The sequence below is a fragment of the Sphaerodactylus townsendi genome, linkage group LG17 (assembly GCF_021028975.2).
Source record: "Sphaerodactylus townsendi isolate TG3544 linkage group LG17, MPM_Stown_v2.3, whole genome shotgun sequence".
Classification (NCBI taxonomy): domain Eukaryota; kingdom Metazoa; phylum Chordata; class Lepidosauria; order Squamata; family Sphaerodactylidae; genus Sphaerodactylus; species Sphaerodactylus townsendi.
This window is the reverse complement of record NC_059441.1, coordinates 20,463,497-20,483,010: the sequence shown is the minus strand read 5'-3', so window position 1 is coordinate 20,483,010 and position 19,514 is coordinate 20,463,497.

The window sequence follows — 19,514 nt, the reverse complement described above, 5'->3', positions numbered from 1 at the left end:
TGCCTTTGGGAGCTCACATGCAGGATGTGAAAGCAACGGCCTTCTGCTGCTGCTGCTCCTGAACACCTGGTCTGCTAAGGCGTTTGCAATCTCACATCAAGGAGGATCAAGATTGGTAGCCAGAGATCAACTTCTCCTCCATAAAAGGAGAAGAATCCTTTGCATGATAAAAGTATGGACACCATTTTACAGAATGGTATTTTTATTTCTGGTGGAAATTTGTTAATATATCCACAAAATAACACTAATGCTGTTGCCAGGGGGGGACAAGAAATGCCTGATCTTTTTAAAAAACCTTTGATCAAGCAAACAGAAAGTTTGGACAGATCAATAAAATCCCTGAAGATCCTCTGAAGATGCCAGCCACAGATGGAGGCGAAACGTCAGGAGAAAATGCTACTAGAACACGGCCATACAGCCCGGAAACCACACAACACCCCAGATCAATAAAAGGTTTGGTATGAGGATGACAAGTGAACTCCATGGAGGATAAAAAGGTAGGAATACAGTTAAAAGGTATCAGTACAATTATTAAATATTATTGGTGGTGAAAAGTACTATCAAATTGCAGCTGATGTGGTGTTTCCAGAGGAAGGATTCCATATGCCCTGTGAAGAAAAAGAAAAAGTAGAGTTTGGATTTATCCCCCACCACTCTCTCCTGTTAAGGGGTCTTGAAGTGGCTTTCAGACTCACACACACAAACACACCTCACACACAGTTTCTTGTGCCCTATCTGCTTCCGGTTCTTTTTGATGTTCACTTACTTTTCTTACACTAACCCAAACTGTATATTAGAGATGGAGAAGAGCAGCACCCATCTGCGGGAAAAACATAAAATGAAGCAGCAAACAGAATATATAGGGGGAAAGCAACTGTCAGAAATCTCCGAGTGCTGAAGATCAAAATCAAGAACAATATTTTAGAGGGAGACTCTATCAGATACTAGAGAAAGAGTTTAGTTAGAGCAACCTGTTTGAAGGTGAAATATTGGTTAGACTTCAAAACTGGCTTTGCAGAAGAAGAAATGCAAACAGCTGGTTACAAGGCAGACTTTTAAATTTTGCACGCTTTTGTATTTAAGTTATGCTTAAAGTTAAGAGACCCAAGTTCGATTCTACAGAAGTCAGTTTCAGGTAACCAGCTCAAGGTTGACGCAGTCATCCATCCTTCTGAGTACCCAGCTTGCTGGGGGTAACAGCTGTTTTTAAGGGAATTTTTAAAAGGGATTCAATGATCCCATTTTATAACTTTCGGAGCCTATATGATGTGTAAACTATTTATTGGTATCTAGTCTTTGCTCCTTTTGTTTGCTTGTAATTATGATGGAATTTTATGTTGTACACCACCCAGAGCCCCCTGGGGATAGGACGGTATAGAAAACTGAATCATAAAATAAATAAATAAATAAATAAAAGTGTAGATGACCAAGGAGGGCAATAACAAGCCACCCCATAAACACAGTTTGCCTAGTAAATGTTGTGACTTCACCCTATGAGTCAGTAATGACCCAATTCTTGCACCAGGGGCCTCCTTCACTTGTAGTTAAGAGATACTCTAAGTTAATTCCATGGACAGGTGATAGACATCAGGTGTATGCACCTGTTTCCCCCTCTTTGGTGTTAGCAAAAAAGATAAACAGAGGGACTGTCTCAAGACTGTCTCAACCTGAAATTAGCTCACTCCAACAACTCCATGTGAAAAAGTTTGAAAAGACAAATCCTGAATTAAATCATTTAAAAAATCAACCATCCCTTCCTCCTGTTAGTCATATAAACTTTTGCATCTCTTCTTCTTTTACATAAACCGATACCCTGATGCCCTCTTCTGAAATCCTTTCCCTTGTTTTCTACCTCCTTCCACATCCTATGCAACAGGAGTAAGCTCCGCTGAATAGATCTGAGTAGAATTCTGAGGAGATCTGCTTAGGATTGCTTTCTTATTCTACTATATAAAAGCGCAGTGTGTTTCAGATGACTTGCTTTTCAAAACAGGGGTTGATGTGAAGTGTAGTCCATGAGAATCCAGGAAGGCCACACACCCCATGACTCCCAGATGCTCACTTCCCATCAGCCCCTGCTTTGGGAAATGTGACTGAGAATGTGTGATTGCAACACTCAGTTCATCAAGTCACAGAGGCTGCTGGGAATTGTATTGCATTGTTATCCAAGATGTGAAGGAGTCTGGACCATCTGGATGGTAATGCACTACACTTCCCATCATCCCCTGCAATTTGAAGAACCAAGGCTGCTGGTTCTGGTAGCGTTCACAAACAGGAGCAGGGTGCTGTTGCCAATGGATTGATGGTATTGCTGTCCACAGTTTGATTACCATGAGGCTTTTCTCCCCAAAAGTGATGCTATTTGTGAAGAAATAGCTTCCTCTGCTTTGAGGTTTGAAAGGAACATTTTAAGCATTTTTTACTTTCCTCTGAGTAGGAGGCACCCAACCTCAACCACTTTAGAAATGCTAATAGAGGTAATGGGAGAGAATGGGATGGGTTAAGCCCCTCCTCCTCCAAGCTGGTATCACAGATTTGAAGGCATGGAGAGGATAATAACTGGTTAACTAAACATTATGAGCAAGTTCTATTTCCTCCTGTACTCCAGTACAGAGGCATACCAACGGGGAAACGCACCTGGTGCACTGATGCATCTTCCACCCTGTCCCATCCCGGAATGCCCCTGCCACACCCCCGGAACGCCCTTGCCACACCCCCACAGGGGTGCACGCCCGGTGCATCATCCCCTGCAATTTGAAGAACCAAGGCTGCTGGTTCTGGTAGCGTTCACAAACAGGAGCAGGGTGCTGTTGCCAATGGATTGATGGTATTGCTGTCCACTTGTGCTGTGGTCCAGTGCTGTGGTCCTCCTCTGCTCCAGTACAACCTGAAACTTGGCTTGTGCTAAATGACCTGTCTCTTCTGGCTGATGCCAGCGGAGAAGCAGCACATGAAAATTTGCCACTGAGTTTGGACCAAACTTTTAGCGCGTCACCAACTATGTAAGTATTTTATCCCTAAGGGCACTTCCACACATGCAGAATAATGGACTTTCAATCCACTTTCACAATGGTTTGCAAGTGGGTTTTGCTATTCCGCACAGTAAAACCCAACTGCAAAGTGCATTGAAAGGGGATTGAAAGTGCATTATTCTGCATGTGCGGAAGTTTCCATTACTCTTCTTCAATCAAACCCACACAAACGGATGAATATTGACATATTCTTGTTCTTCCAGAGACAATTATCCTTGGGAAAGCCTGCCCAGTCAATGATGGCACATACAAGCCTACCTACTCAATAGTACAACATGTGCATTATGCAGCCTACAACCATCCTGTACCTGTTGGGCAGAGCACATTTTTATACAATTTCACTAAACACTCTTCTATTTCCCATTCCTCTTTCCCACTTCTATTGCTTTCCTGAAATTTTGATCATAAGCTCTTCGGCGAAGGACATTTCGCTACATTTGACCATGTCATCACATAAATAATATTCACCACATGAATTAATAACCTTCCAGCTTTAGCTGCCAAAAATGCAAATGGATAAACCTGGAGAAAGCAAACTTACATCTGCCATAAATGCTCGGTATGCAAGGACGGGGGAAATTTTAATCGCTGACAAAATAATTGCGCAAATAAACGCTGAACAAATCTTATATAAGAAACTATATAGAAAAACAGACATCGTTTGGTGACTCAGACAAGAGATTCAGCGTACGCTCTCATACACAAGCACAGAGACAGTGGTCACTGACCCTTCGCAAAAGTTATAACTACATGGATATCATTTGTTTGCTTGTTCTCGCTATGTTTGATCGACCTGCCGAAATTCTGCTTTGCTTACTATATCATAATGCATTGAAAAAGATGGCTGAATTCAATCTGGGCTGGGGTGAAGTCAATCTGGGCTGAAGTATATTCTGCAAAAAGTCAAAGAAAAAGTTAAAAACATATGCCATAAAAGATCAAAGCACTTTGGAGGAAGAAGAGTTAGCTATCTTCCTTAAGAAGAAGAAGAGTTTGGATTTATATCCCCCCTTTCTCTCCTGTAGGAGACTCAAAGGGGCTTACAAACTCCTTTCCCTTCCCCCCTCACAACAAACACCCTGTGAGGTGGGTGGGGTGAGAGAGCTCAGAAGAACTGTGACTAGCCCAAGGTCACCCAGCTGGCATGTGTGGGAGCACACTGAATTCCCCAGATAAGCCTCCACAGCACAAGTGGCAGAGCGGGGAATCAAACCCGTTTCCTTCAGATTAGAATGCACCTGCTCTTAACCACTATGTCACTGCTGCTTAACAAAGCATGAGCTCATTGCAGGGTTTTAATTTTGTTTATAATAAGAATTGGTATCAGTGGAGAGGTCCAGAAAGAAATTTTTAGCTGAGAATGGGCTTTGAGTCCCAACGCTAATTCTCAAGATAAAATGAGTGGAAACAAATGGCAGTGCGTTTTCAAAGGTGGCAACCCTACATTTGAAGTCTTTAAGAGCCAGCTTGGTGAAGTGGTTAAGAGCAGGAGCTGGAGAACCGGGTTCAATTCCCCACTTCTCCACATGAGTGGCAGAGGCTTATCTGGTGAACCAGATGTGTTTCTGCACTCCTACATTCCTGCTGGGTGATCTGGGGCTAGCCACAGTTCTCTCAGAACTCTCTCAGCCCCCCCCCCCCACCTCACAAGGTGTCTGTTGTGGGGAGAGGAGGGGAAAGGAGTTTGGCCCCTACCGCACATGCAGAATAATGCACTTTCGATCCACTTTCACGATTGTTTGCAAGTGGATTTTGCTATTTGCACAGCTGCAAAGTGCATTGAAAGTGGATTGAAAGTGCATCATTCTGTGTGTGTGGAAGGGGTCTTTGTAAGCCACCTTGAGTCTCCTTACAGGAGAGAAAGGTGGGGTATAAATCCAAACTCTTCTTCTATTGCAGTTCACCTGGCAGCGATCTGCTGAGTTTTAGTCACCACATGAGAACATACATATTTTCCCAGGCATTTTGTTGGTTTTTCCTTTTATCACATTGCTCTTAAAGTTCATGTAATTCTGTCCATACTATCTTTTATGTTTTGAATTTTTTAAGAATGTTCTGATTTCTTTTTAATTTGCTGCTGTTTTCCATAGGAAATTGTGCTGTCTGCTACTCCAGTGCTTAATGTTTGAAATTTTTCTGTTCATTTTATTGGGTTTTATTTTAATTTTTATGTCATTGGTGGTCTGTAATTTTTATTTATTTGATTTTTTTAATTTGAAGGATGGATAGTTCCTGGCCAGAGCGCAATGTACTCTGGACTTCACCAGAATACGTCTATGCTTACTTCCTAAATTCTGCAATTTATGTTTCTAAAATCTATGCTTACTTCCTGAATTCCAAGCTCTAGCCCTCCTTCGATGGAACTACCTTTAAGGTAGCAAGATTCTGTGCCATGGCATGTCCAATAAGGCAGAAAACTATGGTTTAATTTTAGTACTCCAGCATTTTATTGGGTATGTTTAAACACTGTACATTACCTATATTGAGGATTGCTGTGTTTGTTTTCGAATCTTGGATTGTAATAAAGATTGAGTTTGAGGCTCCAGCCCTAGTATTGAAAGAAGGTGACATCCAAACTTCATTTTGGGGAGGGAGAATCAAAGCAAAAACAAAACACCTTCTCATGCACCCAAAGGCCCCTTCCGCACATGCAGAATAATGCACTTTCAATCCACTTTCACAATTGTAGATGTAGTGGTGTAGTGGTTAAGAGCAGGTGCACTCTAATCTGGAGAACTGGGTTTGAGTCCCTGCTCTGCCACTTGAGCTGCGGAGGCTTATCTGGTGAACCACTTCGGCACATGCCAGCTGGGTGACCTTGGGCTAGTCACAGTTCTTTGGAGCTCTCTTGGCCCCACCCACTTCACAGGGTGTTTGTTGGGGGAGGGAGGGAAAGGAGATTTTAAGCCCCTTTGAAGGGGGGATATAAATCCAAACTCTTCTAGGTTGGGAAGCAGAGAGCAGGCATCATAGTTATTCCAGATTTTCAATCCTGGGCTGGCAGGTTTAATATTTACAGATTAATCCTGCAGAGCTGCTGTTGCACCTTCAAGGCTACCACCTTGAATCGGTGCCCTCTTCCAGGACAGCCCCTCAAACCCACAGCTGCAGCTTGGCCCCCTTTAGAGCAGCAGACCTGGAACTTGCTGGAGCCTCCCTGTTTAGGTCTCTCCTGTTTCCAGCAATACCCTCCCTTCTTATTTCCCCCGCCCTTCAACGCCATTTCAGACTTGTCCCAGACTGGCCTTTTCTTCTAATTTCTTTTCTCAATTTTTTTGAGTGGGGGGGAGGAGCAAGCAAGCAAGCAGGCTGCCCAGCTTTGCCCCCTCCCCAAGTTGGCCACAAGCATCCCACCCCCCCCTCCCACCGTGGCTAGTTGGGGGAGTTTTCTGTACGCAGAGACCCATGGAACTTTATTTATATATATATATATATTTCTTTAAAAATCCCATAGAGGGATGGCACAATAGAGGTTTTATTCAAATTTGTTTAGGGTAGAGCGGATTTGCATGAAAAATGTGTGAGAAAAGCCGGCTCCAATGACCTCATCCCCACCTGCCATTAACATTCAATTATATGGTGAATAGCAGCAATAGAAGAACCCGGCTGCTACGTGCAGAGAATCCAGGCTGGGCCGGCAAAGTGTGAGAAACTGCTCCTTCCAACTCTCCCCCTCCCCTCCGGTAAGCCTCCCCCTCCTCTGGTGGAATGCAAAGAGCAAGCCGGACAGCTCCCAACCATCACACACACAAACACACACAAACCTCTCCCTTCCCATCCCAGATGCCTCAGACTTGCCGTTCACAACACAACACACTGTGTCCTGACCACAGCCTGTTCAATGTTACTCCTGCCTCCCCTGCTCGCTGCCCGAGAAAGTAAGTCTGCGATCTGATCTGGTTGACTTGGGGCGGGGATGAGATGAAATTAGAAAGACTGAGTAAACCAACTTGCAGAAGAAGAAGAAGAAGAAGAAGAAGAAGAAGAAGAAGAAGAAGAAGGAGGAGGAGGAGGAGGAGGAGGAGGAGGAGGAGGAGGAGGAGAGGAGGAGGAGGAGGAGGAGGAGTTTGGATTTATGTCCCACCTGTCTCTCCTGTAAGGGAACTCAAGGTGGCTTACAAGTTCCTTTCCCTTCCTCTCCCCACAACAGACACCTTGTGAAGTAGGTGGGGCTGAGAGAGTTCAGAGAGAACAGTGACTAGCCCAAGGTCACCCAGCAGGAAAGTAGGAGTGACAAAACCAGAGGTGTATCTAGGAAAAATGGAGCCGGAGACAAAATCTGAATTTTCTGCCCACCCCCACCCCCCGGCACAGGCACCCAGGTCTACCACCTGGAGCCAGTGTCCAGATCTATTGCATGGAGCCCGCACTGGCATCCAGGTCTACCGCCTGGAGCTGGTGCCAGCACCCAGGTCTATGTGCTCCCGGGGACATGGGTTACCCCATGTCCCCATAGGCAGTACGGCCCTGGAGGAAACATCTGGTTCACCAGATAAGCCTCTGCCACTCAGGTGGAGGAGTCGGGAATCAAACCCGGTTCTCCAGATTAGAATCCACCTGCTCTTAACCACTACACCACCCTGTCTCTCTTAGAAGAGGAGGAAGAGGAAGAAAGAAAAAGAAGGAGGACCCCAAACTACAGGAGAGACATCCCTTCTTGTAAAATTGGGTCGAACAAACATGGGTGGCACCGAGCAAGCTTCTAAGCATAGCACACAAGTACTAAACTGTATTTATTCTTTCTCTCTAAGGCATTTGATGGGCTTTTCTCCCTTTGAGGGAGGAGAAGAAGAATAAATCTCAGTGGGAGGTTTTAATTGTACCCCTAAGGAGGGTGGGACCCTCATAAACTATGCTGGGGGTGTCTCTTTTTACACCCCCAAAACAGCCCTGGATTAACCATTAAGCAAAATAGGCATGTGCCGAAGACCTGAAGTAGAGAAGGCCCCACAGAGTTTTCTCCCCTCCTTATATCTGCGAAGTACTGAGGCAGTAGTGAGGCACATTTGTTACATCAGATTAATTTTAAGGCTCTGATCAAAGAATTTGCGATTTAAAAATGCAGGAGGAAACTTTTTGCAACATAAAGTTCTAAGCAAGCAACAGCAAATACAAATAAGGTTCTAAGTAAGCAACCGTCAATATTATTTTGCATTTTGGATTCCTGGAAGTTAAAATGTATCTCCAAGGCATGAACGCAATGGAATGAGAGGTGTTTTGTTTCACACAAATAATGACATTTATTCATTCATAGTAGTAGTATTTATTAAAACAGTCGAAGGCCAGCAAACAAATAAAATATATAAAATGTGAACGACGTTAATATCACATCATCAAATGTGTGTACAAAAATCCATCAGTAACCATTTGTTTAGGAAGCCCATAACGTATTTATTGTATGGGTTACTGTTTTCATTTTGTGTGAATTCCACATATTCCTAACCTTTTCCGTGATTAAGGCCTCTAAAGGTCTTAATCTTCCCTTGTCCAAAAAAGATGGTTTGTTGAATCACTGGGAGGGGTGTTGAAAAGGTGGCCTCCCCCTTCTGCAGCCTGCTTTTGCATTCTGCGCAGCAACTCCAGGAGCTGAGAAACAGCAGCCCCCCACTCTCTTCCCAGACTCAGACAAGCGCCCCCATCCCCAGACAAAGTCCCCCCCACCCTTGCCTCCAAGTTCAAGTTCAGTCGACAGGCGCTGGGCCAAGGGCCTCTCCAAACCAGCCTTTGTTCCCCCTCTGACAATCATTCTTTATCCAACCCTCCCCTCCCCTCAAATACCCCCGCTTTCTTCCCTTGGCACTGTTTGGTTGTCTCGACTGCAAACTTTGCAGCCCCGTTCCTTGGCTCTCTAAGCACTCCAATTCCCCTGCTCTTTCAACATATCTCTCAATATCTCTATATTCCCTGCCTGGGTATCTTTTCTTCCCACTCCCAAGTTGCAGAGGGTGGAGGTGGTTTGTCCGGCCTGGTCCCAGTTGCTAGACCTTTCTATGAGCAGAGCTTTTTGATTTAAATTGGGCTGCTCCCAGCCTGTCACTCTTTAAAAGCCCAAGAATAAAAACCGAGAAAAGGGAGAGGCAAATTTGGAGTCCCCCCCCCCCAGATCCAACGCAGAGCCAGAACTGCGCCCAGGTAAGGAGAAAAAATAATTTCCATCCCCCCCCCCCCACCCTTTTCTCTCTGTCTCTCTTGGCTGCACGTTGGCCCTTGAATCTGGTCTCTGTTGAACTCTTCTGCAGGTGGGGTGCTTGGAAAGGGGCTCAGTTGCTCCACCCCCCTTCCCTTCCGCAACCTGAATGGTTGTGGAAAATGCCATCAGCATAAATGTTGGCTGAAAGATCACCTTTTAACCTGGGACCAAAGAGAAGTCCCTGGGGTGGGCTAGTGAGCTGGGAGTTGGGGAGGGGGCTCTTTAAGACCAGTGTAATAAAGAAAGGCAGTTCCTTCCCCATTGACCCCAACCCCCCACCTTGTGTGTTGGTTGCAAGATTACCAAGGGCTGGTGTCACTCTCAGGGGTGGGCTGGGGGGGGGGGCGCGTCCAGCGTTGAGAGATGGAAAGGAAGTCAAGAGAGGGTCAAGATAGAAGAGCAGAACACAAAGGGGTCTTTGGGGGGGGGGGCTTAATGTTGAATGATGTGTTTGTGTTGCCAATGAGCCCTGATGGATCCATGCCTCCTCCTTAGCTATCTCTCCGCCATCTTTTCCCCCAGTTCATAAAGGACTCGGGAAATCTGAAGAGGGCATTTGCTTTCCCTGGTTAACCTCCTGAAGGAAGATTTCCCCTCCAATAGCCTCTTTTTTGTGACTCTTGGATGCTAGGCCTTTCCCAAAACTGCTAGATTCAGAAGGCTCTTTTAAAGACAGCAATATTCTCTAACTTTTCTGTTGGGTGACCTTTTCCTATTCGAGCAACTAGCAAAACAAATCTGAGGCTGGAAAAGGTGTGAAGTCATGGGAAAATGGGTAATGAGGAGAAAGTTAAATAGTAACCTGGTGGTTTCTCATTCTTTGGTTCCAGAGAATTGGTCACAGAAACAGGGAAACAGAGACATTCCTTGCAAATAAACACATTGTCATTATTTTTATTTATTCTTTTTGCAAATAGATGCCAGGGACACTTGGGCATTTTACAGCCACGTGGTATTCAGCTCTCATGGCATGGCTTTTGTTTCTGTTCTCAGATAGCTGCATGGTTGAATATTTCTCATATTGATCCTGTTTTTCAAACTACGCCTGAGTCACACCTCCTCCTCTTCTCTTTTGCCCTTTCTTTGGATGTGAATGCAAAAAAAGGCCTCTTCTTGGAGGCTTAGTCAGGGCAGCCAGCTGGGCAGGGTGGCACAGAGGTATTTTCTTGTTGGCTCTTTGCCTGACATCCAGTGAATGGAGGAGGGAGAGGAAGAGGAAGAGGCAGGAAGATGGAGAGGAAGAGGCAGGATTCTGAACAGCTTGTTTGTTGGTTATTCTGCACTGCATACCTCTGCGGGGTCATGATTTTGAACAGCACCATCAAGAAGAGCATTTTCATAGAACGGTTTTGTAGCAGGAGCAGTCTATCTGAGCAATGGCAAGAAAATGGTTTGCCCTGCCTGCTTTGTGCAACGCAGCGTCTTGGGAGGGTAAGACTATATACATAGTTTTGTGTATATTGCAAGGAAGGTCTGTGAGCTGCTGGCATTTCATTTTCTTTGTTAGAACATAATTTCCTTCCTTCCTTCCTTCCTTCCTTCCTTCCTTCCTTCCTTCCTTCCTTCCTTCCTTCCTTCCTTCCTTCCTTCCTTCCTTCCTTCCTTCCTTCCTTCCTCTGCTGTCAAGTCAAAGCTGATTTATGGATCCCCCAAGGATTTTCAAGGCAAGAGATGTTCAGGGGCGATTGGCCACTGCCCTCCTTTGCCTCATGGTATTCTTCGGCGGTCTCCCATCCAAATACTTTCCAGGGTTGAGGCTGAGCGTGTGTCACTGGACCCAAAGACCCCCAGCAAGCGACAAGGCAGGGTGGGGATTTGAACCCAGCTTTCCTAGATCCTGTGTTCTGGCAGGCGGCAGCCAGCGTGGTGTAGTGGTTAAGAGCAGGTGGATTCTAATCTGGAGGACGGATTTGATTCCCCACTCCTCCACCTGAGTGGCAGAGGCTTATCTGGTGAATCGGATGTATTTCCGCACTCCTAAATTCCTGCTGGGTGACCTTGGGCTAGTCACAGTTCTTCTGGACTCTCTCAGCACCACCTGCTTCACAAGGTGTCTGTTGTGAAGAGGGGAAGGGAAAGGAGCTTGTAAGCCACCTTGAGTCTCCTTACAGGAGAGAAAAGTGGGGTATAAATCCAAACTCCTCCTCCTAAACAAGCTCACTTTCCACATCCACACACCCTCAAACAAAACCAACACCGTTTACAATGCAAAACTCGGAATCCAGCACGCCTAACACACTGGGGGCCCCCAAAAAATCCGGCAGTCTTCTTTCACAAGATGATGTTTCTCTCTTCACATGAAAAGGCGCATCTTCTCCTTCCCATTCCCAAATGCTTCTGTGGCAGCGTGTTGAGTGGGTCTGGGGGATGCCCAGCTGGGCACCTCTCATTGGCAAGGAACTCCGAGCTCTCCGCCGTCGGCATTTTCTGGGGTAAAAAGGCAAAGCCAGGATTTCCAACGGGGGGGGGGGAGTGCTTCTCCCCGACCCCCGTTCGCGCAACTCCGCAGCCAACACCTCCGCAGAATGGAGAAGGGTCCTGAATCAGGACTCCTGATGTTTGCAAGCAAACTAGGCTGAGCTGCAGGAGGAGGAGGAGGAGGAAGGTGTAGGCTGCTGTTGAAATCTGGCTGCTTACTGGCTGGGCGGGAGGCGGTGCAAATATGCGCCCCCCTCCCCGTGGGCGCGCGCGCATGGACGCTCCGGCTCAACAGCCTCCGGGATGGCCATCCCTGCCTAGGCAGTGCCTCTGCCCATGGATGGAGGGACGTCCCCGGCGGCGGTTTCTCGCCCCTCGGTGTGACCAGCTGCATTGGGCAGGGTTGCTCACTCAGCAGCGCCAGTCGTGTGCTGGTTACCTCTGGCCAGGTGGGAGAGGGAAAGGCAGGTGTGCCTCGGCTGGGTGGCTCCCCCTCCCATCCCTTTGGGTCCCCTGCTGCCTCCAAACAAGGGGAAAGGGGGAGAGAAAACCAGCCCGCCATTTTGAAGCTGATGCCACGCCGAGCCGAGCCGTGCCGAGCCGAGCCGTGCCATGCGCTCTGGGAGAGGCTGCCACCCAATTGGAGGGCGCTGCTGCCTCTCCGTCGCCCTCCTGGAATAGGGAGGGGGTCTTTCACAACAGCAGTGGGAGGCTGGAAGTGGGAGGGGGTGTCGCAAAATCCTCCCAGGTTGGGAAATATATAATATTCCCTAGCCACCTCCACTCAGTTCCTATTGTTGGAGTTTACAGCACAGAGAAGCAGCTAATACACCGATTGTGCGGTAAAGGGGAAATGTGTATTAGGAAGTGCATTTAGGATAGGAAAGGGGGAAAGATGGCTTGCTGGTCTCTCACTAGCTAGGACGAGTCTCCACAACTAACTTCTGGGAAGAAGCAGGATGTTAGACCAGAGAGTTTGGATCTAAGGCTACGCAAGAGGAAGGAGGGGTCACTAGCCTTACAGCCCATTCTGGCTGACCACTTGCCAGCCCTCTGCTGGGTTTTCTTCCCAGTTCCTTTGCACATGAGGCATCCCTACAGCCAACACCTCTTGACAGAGATGAATATGCAAAAAGGGAGATTTGCATGCTATTAACATAAAGCAGAGGGGGAGGGGCCTGCGGCGCAGGGGAGAGGGGGAAAAAAGAGGGAGGGAGGGAGGGAGGGAGGGAGGGAGGAAGGAAGGAAGGAAGGAAGGAAGGAAGGGAGGGAGGGAGGGAGGGAGAGAGAAAGAAAGAAAGAAAGAAAGAAAGAAAGAAAGAAAGAAAGAAAGAAAGAAAGAAAGAAAGAAAGAAAGAAAGAAAGAAAGAAAGAAAGAAAGTCATTAGGAAAGGAAGCTCAAATAATGAATAGGAGTCCTGCGGGGATCAGACAACCTTCACGCAGTCTGGGTGAAAAATAAAATGTACATCAAAATACTCCTGAGTGGAATGGTTTTAAAGGACACACACACACACACACACACACACCTCTTACAGCAGGCGGTTAAACGAAGCAGGTAATCATCCATAAGTGGGGAGGGAAGGATAAATGCCAAGGAGATGGAGCAAAGCCCCCCCCCCCCGGAACAAATCAACGCGGCTCTGCAGGTGAAACAATAAACGGGGAGGGGAACTGAGCGGTTCTATGCCCTGGAAGCCTCTGCTGGAGGCATCCTCAGTTCAACGGGGCTGGGAAATATCCGTGGCTTTAAGAAGACCCCCCCCCCCCACTTTCAAGAATGGCCCTAACAAAGGCCCTGTGGGGTCCGTCCGACCGAGAGGCTGGTTGTCTCAGGGCGAGCTTTAGGGTGGAGGGGGAATTCGAACCCAGGTCTCTTCCGCCGAGTCTGCTACAAACCACTTCTGTGTGGGTTTTTCTGGTCCCCAAAATGCTGAGGCTGGAAGGAAACGGGGGGGGGTCTTTAAAGGGTCACCAGGTTTAGGTTTAGTTTGGCTGCGCCAAGGCTGCCCCCCCCCCGCCCCCGCCTGGAACGGAAAAGAGTAACGCCCTTCCAAGCGTTGAGAGATAACGATGGCAGAAAACTGGGGGAAACCAGAGGGGGGCAACCCCTAAACGCGTGAAATGACCGTCTCAGTTGGCAAACATCTCCATGGGTGGGACAGTCTGGGACATTTCTGAACCCTGAACCCTGAACCCTGAGTCAGCTGTATTATGGGCACTTTCGCACGTGCAGAATAATGCGATTTCAATCCACACACACACACCCATTTGAGGAACCTGATGTTGGTTCCCAATCCCTTGTTTACAGATTCCGACTCCCTTCATTTCGCCCGTCAGTAGATATCCGCCACTTCATTCACCTAGCGAGTGTTCAGAATAAAGTAAGCAAAGTCTTCTGTATCAAACGGAACTACGGTCTACAGAACATTAAATGCTTCTTATTTATTCATTTGGGTATTTTATGCTGCTTTGCTCCCTAAAGGGGTCCAAAGAAGATTACAGGAAAAAAATACCAGAGACGGCAGCAAGAACTTAGTAGGTCAGCAGAGGTGACTTCAGTTATAGCCCAAATCCCCGAGATAAATCGCCTGATCCTTACACTCCAAACACTTTCAATCCACTTTCACAATTGTTTGCAAGTGGATTTTGCTATTCCGCACAGCTGCAAAATGCATTGAAAGTGGATTGAAAGTGCATTATTCTGCATGTGCGGAAGGGGCCCTAGAAACTCGCCTTTGGAGTTTGAGGATTGCCCCTTATAACTAAATACTGCAGCTTGAAAACTATGAGGAACCCCACAACATGCGCACCCTTCCCAAGGGCTTCCTAAGAGATAAATTGACGATTGATAGATGACAGATCGAAAAATACTTCGCGTTTAGTGCATTGAGGTAAGATATACAGGACCCTACAAATCGTCTGCTTCTCTGCTGCCTGACTTCCCTTATTCTCCATGCGCCTTCAAGACCTGGTGTTTGGGACAGTAACCCCAATTTCGCAGGTTTGTGTTGGCCTGGTGGACACCATCGGGCAGAGCAGTTTTACCTTCCCTTCATTTCCTTGGGGCAGATTTCAAGGGGTGCCAAATGTTTATGGGCTTCAAAAAGCACGCTGTTAGGAAACAGGGGGACAAGAAGGCATAGCTCCAGCTGGCTTGCGTATGCAGTGCGGATGTGTGGGGGACGTTTTCAGAAGGGGCTGACAAAACAACAAAGCTGAGGGAGGGGGCATTTCTAATTTCCTTCCTTTTCCAGGCGGAGATCCGGAGATCCTTCGCTGCAAAAGTCTGGACACTTTTGCTCACGCAAAATAATGCACTTTCAATCCACTTTCACAACTGCTTGCAAGTGGATTCTGCAATTCCACACAGTAAAATCCAGCTGCAAAGTGCATTGAAAGTGGATAGAAAGTGCATTATTCTGCATGTGCGGACCCTCCTCAGCCGGTCAGACGCGGCACCCCTGTAGGATTCCCCAGAGTGTTTAAAGTTCTCCTCAGCTTTTGCATGGAGGGAGAAAGAAACCTGGTTTACTGGAAGTCTGTTCCTTTTATTTTCTCCTCTCCGAGGACTACCGTTGCAAAGAATAGCTGCTATCCAAACAACAACAACAACAACAACAACACAGCTCTGGATTTCAATCCCATGAAACACATTAATCGGGAATCCGAGAAATCGTGAGCAGGTGGAGATCAGGGACTGAAAGATCCACTCCGTGGAGGCAGGCTGAAATACCAAGTTATCAGATGAAGCATAAAAAGACTCCAGAATTTTTAGGACTGGGTCATTCGGTTTTCCTCTGTTGTACTAGCACAGGGGGGTTGGAGTTTTCTTGTTGCGTGATGTTTTAGATCCGCACCTGCAGAATAATGCACCTTCAATCCACTTTCAATGCACTTTGCAGCTGGATTTTACTGTACAGAATAGCAAAATCCACTCTCAAACGATTGTGGACGTGGATTGAAAGTGCATTATTTTGCATGTGTGGAAGGGATCTTAGTGCTGTTTTGTAAGTCCCTTCGAGCCACGAGGAAAGGTGGTGTATAAATGCACGGGTGCACAAATGAACGAATCAACAAGGGAACAAATTGAAAGAAATAATTTTTTTTACCAACTGCCATAGCCACCTTCACCAGATCTCGGAAGCACCAGTCGACTTTTGTTATTTAAGCTGTGGTTGTTTTATGAGCAGGGATTTATTCTGTCCAGGCTGACTGAGGAATGGGGATTGGGGATTGTGGCGAGACTGGGGGAAATTCCTGTGTTTTGTAGACAAGCCACCTTTTTAAAAAAAAAAAGTTTAGATCAGGACTAGGAAAAGAGCTTTCTATGGATTCCATTTTTCCATTTTGCTATTCGTGAGGCTTCAATTGAGACTGGACCGTTCTCTAAATGTTCATAAAAATAAATCGGGGAAAAAAACAACCCACCATGCTCCGTCCTAGGGCACTTCCGCGCATGCGGAATGATGCAATTTCGATCCACTTTCAAAGTCTCCGTGGCTTGCTTTTTCAAAAGGTGGAGGTGACTTCCACGCAAATACCCCCAATCATTATTTTAAAGCAAACAAAATCACAGGAAGCCTCAGTTCCTCGTGTGTGAAATGGCTGCAACAGGGTCTCCACTTCCTAGAAGGAGAAGAAAGAGGCACCAAGAAATCCCCCCACCTGGCTGATCACAAAAGAATAGACAAGCTGCAAACCAAGGGCCAATGATAACCTACTGGTGTGAAGTGTGATGAAACGCAAATCTCGGATCTTGACTTCGGCTGGTGATTGTAAACCAGGCAGCTGGGAATTCTAGGTCAATTCATTCCGAGTAACTGGTATGAATTTGAAAGCGTCTCTTTCACAGCATGCTCCCCAAGTGGGGACATGAACCCTTGGCCTCAAAAGGTTAAGACCTCGGCTACACTTTTAAAGCGCATTCGAGGCGGGATTGATCCCCAGTGGGGTTAACCAGCGTCACTCCGGTCCCGTTTCATCTCCTCCTGTTCTCGGTACTGCAGAATGCAACGGGATAGGAGCCGGGTTTCCAAGAAAAGACCGTTCTGAGCAAAAGCCTCTGTCCACCCACCCACCCCATGTGAACAGAAGGGGGGATGAGAGGACTTAAAACCTCCCTGCATGATCGTGTGATCATTAACAGGAGCTGGGACAGGAACAACAAAAGGCACCCCGTGGAACTTGGACCCCTTCCACGCATACAGAACCATCACTTTCAGTCCACTTTCACGATTGTTTGCAAGTGAATTTTGCTATTCTGCGCAGCTGCAAAGTGCACTGAAAGTGGATTAAAGGTGTCTTATTCTGCACGTGCGGAAGGGGCCTTGGTTCAGTCTTTACTCGGAACTGTCTTTGGGCCAAAGGCAAATAATGTGCTCTTCAAATCAACTTCTGAAAGGATGAACGATGGGAGAAAAGACTCCTGAGAGAGGGACGTTTCCTGTCCAAGGTGCTGAAATGAAATTTCCACCCTTAGTGGTTTAGAACGTGAGATCAGGTGAGCATCCACTGATTCCTCCTTCTACCAGCCCTTTTTCCTTTAATCCCCCACCGAAGTAGCTGTGTAGTTTTATTTTACTTTACTTTATTGGTTGAGGCCATCCGTTATTTGCTATTTTGTCTTGCTGGCCTCCCAACCGCCAAACACCAGTGATCATCTGTCAACTTGCCCTCTAAAGGACAGCTTGGCCATTTCCTCCCTCCCTCCCTCCCTCCCTCCCTCCCTCCCTCCCTCCTTCCTTCCTTCCTTCCTTCCTTCCTTCCTTCCTTCCTTCCTTCCTTCCTTCCTTCCTTCCTTCCTTCCTTCCTTCCTTCCTTCCTTCCTTCCTTCCTTCCTTCCTCCTCCTCCTTCCTTCCTTCCTTCCTTCCTTCCTTCCGTCCGTCCGTCCGTCCTTCCTTCCTTCCTTCCTTCCTTCCTTCCTTCCTTCCTTCCTTCCTTCCTTCCTTCCTTCCTTCCTTCCTTCCTTCCTTCCTTCCTTCCTTCCTTCCTTCCTTCCTTCCTTCCTTCCTTCCTCTTGGCTATTGGCAGTCCCCTCTGTGAATAAGATTATTCAGAGATATGCTGATGACCTATCAAGAAGGGGAGTTTCGTATGCATATTACAGGTTATGATGTGATTTTATTGCGATCATCTGCCATTAATAGATTTTAATCTTGGTTCTGAACATTATTAACATATTAAAATTTTATTATATTATGTTCAGTTCTGGAAGACGCCCAGAGCCCGACGCAAGTTGGGAATGGGAGGGATAGAAATGAAATGAAATGAATTTATCATCCATATCAAAGTCATTGGACAAGTCTCTTGGGCAAGGCCTCTGGAGCCATCTGGGGGAACCTGACCAAAGGGGGGTTGACTAGCACAGGCCATAAGATGATAACGAATTTCTTCTGCCATTTGTGAATGGGCAGGTTTGCATTTCTTCTGCTCTAACACATTGCTGTCAAACCTTCATACTGTCATACTGACTAATCCACAATGAAGTATCAGTACACTCAGGAAGGTTGCAAGCTTTAGTAGAGTTAATCAGCAGATTAATCAATTAAAGCTTGACTTTATGAATTGGCGAGGGTCGGTTGTACACAAAAAGGCCCTCTTTTTCCTAGTAGGCCTGATGAGTCATTTATATTTGCAAGACTCTTTTCATTGGGGGAATAGAGAACTTTAAAGATATTTAACATGCTTTCTCTCTCTCACACACACACACACTTTAGCAGCTTTTATTTATTAAAACGTCCTTCCATGTGCAAAAAAGGTAACCTATATTGAACATTTCATGAGGTGCAAATGAATGTAAATGTAATTAATAGATCAGTCCCTTAAAAGGCATCAGTAAAAATTATTTAATACCCCAATACTATCTAGCTATGTCACACTGGCCCTTCTGCACATGCAGAATAATGCACTTTCAATCCACTTTCAGTGTACTTTGCAGCTGGATTTTACAGTGTGAAATAGCAAAATCCACTTGCAAACAATTGCAGAAGTGGGTTGAAACTGCATTATTCTGCATGTGTGGAAGGGACCATTGTCTCTCACGTCTGTCTGTATGCATACTCTATATCAGATTTTCCTTTCTGCACACATGTACATACATGTTCACTTACTTTCCAAATAATTCTTATTTTATGCTTTCAGTAGATTTGCACACACATACAAACACTGTGTGTGCAATGGAGTTTTGTATGTGTGCTGAGTTTTGCATATGGGTGTGGGTGTCCCCTTTTGTGTTGCAGAGCCTCTTTTTATTGCCTAAGTTTTGCGGGACAGAGTCTGGAGTCTGGAATTAATGCTAATAACAGCACATGAAAAAATTGGGGGGTCTAGGAGTCTGGGGGAATTTCCTGTCAAGTGGGCTTCGGTGGCTCCTATTTATCAATGTGATTCTTAATAATTGTTAAGCATATATGTTGGGGGGGTGCGGAGGCAGGGACAAGATGGCATGCTGGCAGACACACAACATGTCAGGAGGCCAAATAGAACACGTTACTCTCTGGCCCCTTCGGCACATGCAGAATAACGTTCTTTCAATCCATGTTCACAATTGCTTGAAAGTGGATTTTGCTGTTCTGCACAGCTGCAAAGTGCATTGGAAGTGGATTGAAAGTGCAGTATTCTGCATGTGTGGAAGGGGCTCTTCCACTGTCTGGGGGAAAACAGGTTGTTATTGCTTGAGAGGTCACTCATAACTATGCCTTTCAAGTCTCCCTCTGCATACTGGGAATAATAATATTGTAATTATTATATAATAACATATATTACAATGACACCTTTCTCAGGGCACTTTCACACATGCAGAATAATGCACTTTCAATGCACTTTCAATGCACTTTGCAGCTGGATTTCACTGTGCAGAGTAGCAAAATCC